At 50.4% G+C, this 9,960-nt stretch overlaps 1 long non-coding RNA gene across 2 annotated transcripts; it reads left to right on the forward strand.

The window, feature by feature from the left end:
* The first annotated feature begins 6,914 nt into the window (after positions 1-6,914).
* LOC309395948 lies at positions 6,915-8,706 on the forward strand. 2 transcript variants are annotated; one of them, XR_014176008.1, is made up of 3 exons: positions 6,915-6,932; positions 8,251-8,430; positions 8,601-8,706. It is a non-coding gene; the product is annotated as an uncharacterized lncRNA (long non-coding RNA). The 2 variants fall into 2 exon arrangements; XR_014176009.1 differs by lacking the exon at positions 6,915-6,932 and adding an exon at positions 6,959-7,747.
* The last annotated feature ends 1,254 nt before the right edge of the window (positions 8,707-9,960 follow it).

Here is a 9,960-nt window from a genome sequence, read left to right on the forward strand (position 1 = left end):
ACTATACCCCTGATTTCAAGGCATGGAAGAAGAAGAAAAAGGAAAAACGATGGATTTAAGGAGAGAGAACTTCTCAGAAGCAAGATTGACAACCAAAGATAAGCTGATTAAAATAGCAGTTGGAGGGTATCAAGATTACTTAAGTGATGCTACAAGCAACAAGCTGCGGAGAGAAGTCCACAAAAAATTTATTAAGGAAATAAATAGAAGATCAATTCCACAAATGACAAAAGAAATAAGACTGTATTATTACTGGAAGGATACAGGCTGATATATGAAAGTTGATAATAAAAATTAGTTAATTTTAGTAATTAGTGATTAGTAATTTAGTAATTTCTAGAGTGCTATGTTAAATAAATAATTGATAAGGATAATAAGGTACATACATGTGTTGGTATGATGAGAGGAAATTTGATATAATTAGCGAATGAATTTTTATGTACTGGTTTAATAAAAGGAATTGGGATATAAATTGTAAACAGTGATTTGGAAAGGAGGATTAGAAACCTTGCTATCAAACATAATTAATTTTTACTTAGAACAAGCTATAAAGGGGTAATGTTATTAGTTATTAGAAACCGGTTCTTTGAAAACCTCCCCCCACCCCGCCCCTGTCTGCTTGTGAAAAAGGACCGGGGGCTTTCAGAAAAGTGGCCCACCCTCCTGGGTTGCCATTTTTCTGTCTCTGCATGTCCACAAGCCCAAAATGGCCCATTGAATCAAAGAAAACTTTGGTAATTTGGCCTGATATTTTTTATCCAGGACATCTGAAAGATGGATCAGTCATCGGCCTTGTTGCGTGTCTCGTTCACCCTTTTTGATACCACCTCAGTTCAGCAAAGGAGGATCTGCCTTTCAGGTCTTCCAACAGTGCACTCATCACTTTGGATTGAAAGTGGTTTAATTTGCAGCATAAACAAAACCAAACATGGCTTGTTGTCCCTCAAAATCATTGAAAAAGGAAAGGTGCCTCAGGGGCTTTGGGTGAACTGAGTGGCAGAAAATGCTGTGATTCAGAAACACTCAACAAAATCTCCTGATGAGTTTTGACAAAACCTAGTCCTTTGTTTCTGTGTACTGTGCGATTCCCATATTACACCACCAAGGCCATGACTAATACAGCTAAGAAGCCCGAAAGGCACCAGGCCTCCCTGCCTCTCGTCTCCATGCATTTCCTCTGCATAGAGATCAAATTTATTGCAAACAACAGCAGACCTTAAAAAACAGAAAATCCTGCTTTCTGATTGGGGATAGGCTTCCTAAGCCAATAGGTATTCTGAGACAGGTTAAAATAGGATTACAGCCCTGGCTTGATATAGTTTCAATGATGGCTTTGCTTAATTAGCAAATTAAACTCAAATTAATCGCTCCGAAAGTGAAGAGCCGTCTTCTTTGGGTCACTGTTTCAGTTCTCAAGGGTGACGTTTTGTCTTCTTAGGGATGAGCTGTTTTGGGTCCCAAAAGTTGCCATTCTGTTGCTGTGCAACTCCCCTCCACCCTGGCCTCGAGCTCTGGATTCAGAAATGAGGCGGGTCAGCAATATGTACATGTCGTGGGATTGCAACCTGGGAGTTCTTCAACTTGGAGAAAACTTGGATTTTTGAAAACGTCATGCAGGGGATCCTCCTCTGCTTCAGTGACTATAAGATGGGTGGACCTCAACTCTCAGAATCGCCCCCTCGCTGGGTTGGCTGAGAAACTGCTACAGGGACTCCAACCCCTGGGTGCCTGCCTGTTTCTCCAGCCACCTACAGACAGTCCGGCCAAGAAAATGGCTGAGAGTCCAGCAACTGGTCTTTGAATGGCCCACTGAGGACCAGAAGAAGAAGAAAGCATTTCCCTCCATTCCTCCTGTGCTAAATCCCTTGTTGATTTCTGCTAGATTGGTTCTTGTTTTGCGTCTTCTTCTATCAAGTGGGACAATGTCTTCTCGCTGATGCTCCATTAATGCATTTCAAGAGGGCCCAAGTCACCTGCTATACCAGAGTCTCCTTAAGGCTGGACAATTCAGTCTAGAGCAGGGGTCTCCAACCTTGGCAACGTTTAAGACTTGTGGACTTCCAACTCCCAGAATTCCTCACCAGCAAAGTTTGGAGGTTGGAGACCCCTGGTCTAGACCACCCTTAAGTGCATAAAAGTGTAAATGACATTGCCTGGCCCTCACCTCACCTGGATTGAGTGAAGACAACATGCTAACCTTGGTCACCGAATGAAGCAGACAATGGGATTGAGTAACAACCATCATGTTCTGTATGCTAGGTCGCCTGGGCTCCGTCATGGTTTCCCAGATCTTTTCTTACCTAAGCAGAGAAACAGAATGACCTGGGGCTGCACCTTGGATCTGCTCCCTCAGTCCTTCTCTCTCACCTGCTCCCCCTCCCCCCCTCCCAAGATGAAAGGAAGTGCTTCTCCATCCAAGTCCTCTCTGGCTCTGTGAGCGGAAAGGCCAGCCTGGCAAAGGCAGCCCTTTCCTCCCCACCCGCCTCAGGTGTGACTGGGCTCCCAGGAATGTCAGGTATTTGCTGCTGGCTTGTGGGAGGGTGTTCCGGCTTTTGGTATCTGGGAGACCACAGGGAGTGGGTGGAGCCCAGGTGCGCCTCTCCCTGCCCCAGTTGTGTCCCCAGAACAAAGGACTTTCCGGGCCAGGTGTTTCTTTCGGGGGTGACGTGGGGGGTCGCCTAGGCCAAGGAGCAGCCCCCCAGCCAGTTACCTCATTAAATCCCCAACAGCCAAATTACAGGCAGAGTTGATCATGAGTGGGTGGAGGTAACACCCAGACACTCACCCACACACAAACTCACCCAGGAGAACTGAGAGAGCCCCTTGCACTGTTTCCCTCACTGAGCGCTAAAGAAAGAAAGAAGCGCCACGCAAGGAAGGGAAGGAATTCCTTGGGGCAGAAGACGGCCACCAAGCAGCCACAAGAGGGAGACAGATGCACTCCTCAGCCCAGAACGCTGCCGGGCGCCGGCTCCTTTGGAGTCCATCTGTACTGTGCTTAAACTTTCCTTGCGACCGAGGATGGATGGATAGTCCTGGCAGTGTGCCTAGGCCTTGTTCTTGCCCTCCAGGGCTGCTGAAATGGTCTTGTGGTTTCTGACAAATTGAAAGACAAAAAGGAGAAGCACCAAAAATGGAAAGAGGGACACACCTAAGGCAGAGCATCAGCAGATAGCCGAAATCCGCAAAGATGAAGGTTCAGAATGAGCAAAGACTTTGAACAAATGGCAAAGGTAATTTAAAAATTGTTTCTTTCAACATATGAATAACAAGAAAAAAAAGTCAAGGAAACAGGAGGTCCACTTAACAGACGATGGCAAGGAAGTAAACAGCTTCTATCCCAGGGCAGAAACCATATTGAATTCGATGGTGTAGTAGTGCAATATCGGGTTTTCAATTTCAATTATATAGAAAGTAAAGGATGTGTGTTTGTGTTTTATTTTTATAGTTACAATGTACACTGAAGACGGCATTTAATTTCGTTGTATCACGTGCAATGGCAATAAAGTAAAGTAAGTAGGCGGCAGAGAGAAAGTAGAACTGCTTAACTCATTCTTTGCATCAGTCTTCATGCAAAAATAAACTGTAGACCTAACACCTGATGGTAAAAGACAGGCTAGAAATAAAAATTAAAATAAGCAAGAAAATGGTTAGAGAACATCTATCTGATCTTGAATATAATTCACCAGGACCTGATGGATTACATCCCAGAATTCTGAAGGAAGTGGCAGAGGTTATCTTAAAACCATTGAGAGATGATGTGGTTCCCATCTTCAAAGAATTATTAGTTTTCAAAACCACCAGAGGGCAGCACAAGAAACAATGGACGGAAACTAATCAGGGAGAATAGCAACCTGAAATTAAGGAGAAATTTCCTGACAGTGAGGACAATTAACCAGTGGAACAGCTTGCCTCTGGAGGTTGTGGGTGCTTCATCCCTGGGGTGGGGATTTAAGAAGAGATGGGACAGCCACTTGTCTGAAATGATATAGGGTCTTCTGCTTGAGCAGGAGGCTGGACTAGAAGACCTCCAAGGTCCCTTCCAGCTCTATTCTGATTGAACTGCCATCCTTGCAAGCTGAGTTGTATCCTTGTGAAGGTTGCAATGTCTAGTTTAGCTTCCATTTGGCTATCTTGAAAGAAGATTCTCCGTATCTTTCTTGAGAAGCAGGTCGAACATCAACCAGCCCAACAGCAGATTTTATGCATTGGTTTTTGTACTTTGAAATGTGCAGCAGCCCCTTATTTCGAAGGCCTTTGGGCCCTGGGCCCACTGAGTAGGTGTGCCAGTTCTAGGCCCCTCCTGTACATTGCTGGAGAAAAGCATCACTTGATTATTTCCAGAGCTCCAGCGAGGGCAACTTTTGCTACAGAAGGGCAGCGCATGGTAAACAATCGCTGGTTTCAAAGTTGTCCTTAGTGGACTTTGATTCTCCCCCAAATACCTAGAGGTCCTCTGTAGAAAGTCCCCTCCCCTCCCCTCTGCCCAAGATCTACAAGGGACCCTGGCCTTGCCCTCATTCCCTCTGCTCTTAGCAGAAGCCGCCTCTCCCAGGCACCGGCTCTCTCAGCTGGGGAGCAGCAGAGCTGGAAGGGAGAGAGGGCTGGCAGAGGCATGGAGGAAAATCTCCTCATCCTGCCAGCCTACCTGCCTGCCCTCCCAGTTATCCATCCCCTTCCCAAATGTAGAATTTGGAAAGAGGATTGGGAAGAGCAAGAATGGGCAAGAAATTAGGGGACCAGAAAGGCTGCCATCTCGACTGGGACAGAAATCTTCCTGGATGGCCACAGAATTGACCCAATACTTGTCGGACAATCAGTCCACCGGAGGGTCCCACCAGCAGAGTCTGAGAAAGAGCAGAATGGGGCTGAAGGGCTGGTGGGAGGTTTAAGGCAGAAGGAGATTTCAGCCCAGAGGAAATCTAGCTGACTCTTCGTGGCCAGCGGTTCTCATCAAATTGGGGGGGGGGGGGGCGACTACGGTCAAATGGAGGCCCGGTTGCCGCCGGCTGCCCTCCCTAAGGGGCTGCTTTGAGGAGCCTTTGGGAATTTGAGCGGAGACCTCGAGCCGCCTCCTGCCCGCGAAAGGCCCTGGAGGGCGGCGCGGGGGCGGAGTGCTGCAGGGCAGCAGCGATCCCGCCTCCCCTCGCTCCAGGCGACCAGAGGATGCCGCTTGGGTAGAGGCGCCGCCGCTCTGCTGCAGCTCCCAGCGCCGGCCATGGTAAGTGCTCGACGGCTGCTTCTTCTGAGCCTGGCGGGCTCCTGGGACGGGGACGGAGCGCAGCCCCGTCCCTCCGCTTCCACCTTCCCGGAGGCGGCTCAAGCCCGGTGACTGGCGCGGGCTCGACGGGGCTGTCCGGCGTCCCGGCCGAAGAGGCGGTCCGGGGATGGGCAGAGGCCGTCGGGCGGAGAATCTGTTGCCGGCCCTGGAGCTTCTCAGTCGCGGCGGGGCTCCGGCTGCCCACGGTCCGTTTCCCGCCTGCTCAAGGGGCCCTCGGCAGCCCGTCCGGCCGCAGGGGAAGGGTGGCTGTCAGCCGGTCCAGGGAGCGGTGCAAAGGCCGCCTCCGCCTCTGGAAGTTCGGGGCCTGCCGCTTGCGATGCTCCGGCAGCTGCGGCCTTCCTAGACGGGGCGGTCCGGCTGGCCTTGCGGTGGGAGCCCTGCAGGCCGCTCGGTCCGGGCTTAGAGCTGCCCAAGGCGCCCAAGCGCCTCCTTCCGAGGCCGCTGCTGGGGAAATTCCCCGACGCCTTCGGAGGGCGGAAAGCCCCGGCCGAGCCAGCGCCTTTCCGAGAAGCTGCTACCTGGGGGAGGTAGGGCGGCCTTTGGCTTCCTCCGCCGCAAACAGCCCCGGAGAGACTATTCCCTACCACAACTTTGATATGCTCCTTCCATTAGACACCGTCAGTCCTCCCTTCGTGGGCATTTAGTGTGGAGAGGAGGAGGGAAAGCAAGAAAAATAATTGTCTCCTGAGCTTCTTGGAATTCCAGCACCTTGGATGAGTTTTGCTCTCTGCCCCCCCCCCCATTCTGCCCTTTCCAAATGCAGAGGTGGGGGTTCTGCCCACCTCCCTTTGTGAACTTGCTCACTCCTGCAGCCTCCTCTTCAGTTTCCCCTTCCGACTGCCTGGATTCAGACGGCGCCAACACAACCCCAGCAGTCTTCAATGGTTATTGCCTGACAGACCTGCCCCTTTCATATTCTTCCCTTAAGAGGCCGACTGGCAGCTCCCAGGCAGGTAGGAAGCTGCACGAGGTGTACAACAGCTGCACGTTTTGGTTTTAGTAAATAGGAAAAAACACTGGACTTTGAAATCATTCAGTGCCCTGCCATCACAATTGAACAGAAGCTTGATTGATATCCCACTTTTATTATTTTTAGAAATAACTCAAGGTGGTGAACTTATCCAACACACCTTCCTCCTTCTATTTTCCCCACAACCCAGCCGACTTCTACTTAAGGAAGAGGCGCACGGCTGGCCCTCCGGCAGTTTTTCTTTGCAGAGAAAGGTGCATCCTGGAGCATGCCTGGAATGCTCACCTGGGGGTGCCAAAGTGCCTCACAGGCATCCTGAGCACACCTGGCTGCTCTCTGGTGAGTCTCATCGGCATCAGAGAAGACAACCCAGGGACATCTCACTGGTGTGCAAAGGGGCTTTCCACCTAATTCGCCTGAGCCTCCCTGGCACTGGGCAACTGGACCTTCCTCCTTGGGTCGCAAGGAATTTCTTCTTGTACCAAGCTGGGGAAATGAGCCCCAGACCCACCCACAGTATTACCAACCTGCCCCCTTCTGCAGAGTGGGAACCAGCTGAAGCAATGCCAGCAGGAGGCTGAGGAGATGAAAGATATCCTGCAAGACAACTGCACCAAATTGCTGGACCACGGGGGGGGGGGGGGGGGCAACCTTAATGACCTGGATGAGCTTCGTAAACAGGTATGGAAGATGATGTGGGGACTGGGTGGGGCAGACAGGATGACTAGCAAGCTCTTCGTCCAGAGCCTTGCAAGGGCAGCTGGACAGCCAGCTGGGCCTACCTGCCAGTTGGAATTTCAGTGGGGTCAGGCCCAAGGAACCTAGAACAAGTTTCCGCATGCTCAACTTCTGGAGGCAAACTGTTCATTGATTAATTGTCCTCACTGTCAAGATTTTTTTCCTGAATTCTAGTTTGGATCTCTTTTTACTAATCTTCCACTCTTGACTTCTTGTCCTATCGTTTTTGTCTTTCAGTTTATTAGCGAGTTATTTATGCAAGCATACTGGTTAAGGCAGAGGTCTCTTATTTTTCTTTCTCAGTGATATTATGTTAGAAAGAGCTTTTCTAATTTCATTTTTCAGTTTCCCAAGTGTCTTGTTTTTCCTGTTAAGTTTTCCATCCATGGATCTTGCTTTAGCTTTCTCTCTTTAAGCTCTCTTAAAGTCCAAGACTCTAGTTTGACTTTGTTCTGTCCGCTGCCCGGTTATCACCAGGGAAGGGGCTGCTAGAAGCCTTATGGGGGACTTTGGGCTACTTTCTCTCTGCCAGGCCTTGAAATCAGAAGCGGTGGCAGAGGCTGGGAGCAGCTTTCGGGCAGCTTTCAGATTCAGAGGCCAGGCTGAACCTCTCTCCTCACTCTGGAACTTGTGCCAGCGCTCCATCCACTGGCCACTTAACTGAAGCCAGGTCAGCCACTCTGGAGCAGAAGCTGAAACACAACCTTGCCTGCATCTTGGCTCTTTTTGCTAACTGACATTCACGATGTGGGGCCTCGGTGAGTAATTCCCATGGAGGCCAGGGAGAGAGAGACCTTAGTGCCAAAGGCCAATTTAAGTAGTCTTCAAATTATGGCCACAATGGGCCCCCAAATGTCCACTGCTAAGCAAAACAACTGTTAAGTGATTTATGCTCCATTTTGTGAACTTTTGCCACGATTGTTTGCCACGATTGTTAACGAAATCACTTAATGCAGTTAATAATGTGACTTCCTATTGATTTTGCTTAATGGGAGCAACTGGGAAGATTGCCAGCAGTGATCACATGAACCAGGACTGGCCCAGGACACTGGAACGGTCATAAATACGTGGCAGTTTCCGGGTGCCTGGATGTTGATCATGTGACCATGGGGATTTTGCAGCAGGCTTAAGTGTGGAAAAGTCACTTTTCCCAGGACCTTTACAACTCCGAACAGTCACTAAACTAACGGCTATAAATTGAGGACTACCTGAATTTACCAGAATGAGATTGCAGCTGTCTCAAATTGTTTTTTTTTTTTAGGGTTCTATTTTCACCAAGACAGCAAAGCCACTGGCCAAGAAGAAACCCTGGAAGAATGTGAGAGAGAGGCATGCTCATCCCGTTGGCCCTGGCTGTGACGGTTGTTGTGGTCATCGTCACAGCCACCATACTGTAGGGGATGGTTCCAAGTTATTATGATCAAAATAGAAGCATAAAGAGGTAACTAAGTTTGACCCAACAAGATAATGAATACAAGAGGTTGTTTCCCCTAATGTAGACTAGCACATAGCTTGTTGTATGTTATATTCTTGCTCATTTGCCTAGAGTTAGCATTTTTAAAGTATAACCAAAGGTACAGCCACATTGACCCAATGTCTGAACCCTGACAGGCGATGACATACATGAAAGGGGAATACTAAGAATTTGAGAACTGAAGGGGGCTGGAGGGGGCTTAGCAACCAGACCTATCAACTGGGCCTGGCTAGGAGGGATCTGCGGCTGGTGAAAAGGATGAATAAAAGATGCTGAGAGCTAAAACTGGGTGTGGACTTCTGTTGCTGAAGCTGAAGCTCCACCAATTTTTGCAAAAACGTATAAATTTCAACTGGTTGACCCAAGTGTTGTGTGAATTTGTTACACACAATCCTCTACTCTCTCTGGATTTGGGAACCAGGAGGCTCCAGCACGGGCCAGCGCTGGGGGTGACTGACCTGCTGATCCAGGTCACCCTGGAATTGTCTTCCCAACACGAAGCTTTCAGGGGTGCCGGGCATCAGGGCTTGGCTAGGACCTGGCAGCAGCCTTGACCCCTTCATTTCTCATTTCATCATTTCCTTGATGTCTGCCTCCTCAACGCCAATGAGGACTCTCTATAGGCGTGAAGGAAGGAAGGAAAGAAGGAAGAAAAAAAGGAGAACTCTGCCTCCCTGTTTGTACACTTCCTGCTCCATTGTCCCCAAGGAGAGAGAGAGAGAGAGAGAGAAGCATGTTATAAACTGAGGCCGAAGTCCAGGCCTTGCATCTCCTGCCTTCGGCTGTTGGCTTAGGGAAGGCTCTGCTCCCAGGGGGAGAGCTTTGCACCCCTCTGATGCCGCTGCTGCCCTCCCCAGCTGTACTTGGTGAAGGGGGGCTCTCCGTCTTCTGCCCCTAGGCAGGTGTATCCCACCAAAACTGACCTTTGCAAACTGTCCTCTGGAGAGGCTTCGCCCCAATCTCCTGGAGGAGACGGTGGAGAGTCCCCTTGCAAACATGTTGGTGCAGGAAAAGGGTTTCTGAAACGGGACGAAGCCTCTTAGGGTTCATTTTGCTCTTTCTGCCTTGACTTGGTGGGAAAGTGGCCTTGGGGAGCCGTAAGCAGCCTGGGGCCCAAATGTGCTCTCCCTGGGATGGGGGGTTTGGGGCCCCTTGACCTCTGAGACCCCCAAGTGCCCACCGCTTACTTGGCTCGCCCGCACTCCGGAACTGCCTTAAAGGAGCTTCAGCATTAGAGGAATTGGGGGGGGTCTCCTGGGGGGGGGTTGAGTGCCTGGGAACTGCGCTGCCCCCTCAAACGCCCCAGCTGCTCCGCTCCTTTGACTGGGGAAGCCCCCCTGCCTGCTGGAAGGGCGCCCGCAGCGTCTCTGCCCGCTCAGCCCTACAGTCGAATCGGGGCAGGCGAGGCTTCCGCTCGAGGCTCCTGGGCGGTGAGACGCCCACCGTCCGCGGGGTCGGGGCTCCGGCAGCCTTCCGGGAAGCGGGGGAGGACGGCCC

Source organism: Natrix helvetica (genome assembly GCF_964273705.1).
Source record: "Natrix helvetica genome assembly, chromosome: 8".
In the NCBI taxonomy this organism is placed as follows: domain Eukaryota; kingdom Metazoa; phylum Chordata; class Lepidosauria; order Squamata; family Natricidae; genus Natrix; species Natrix helvetica.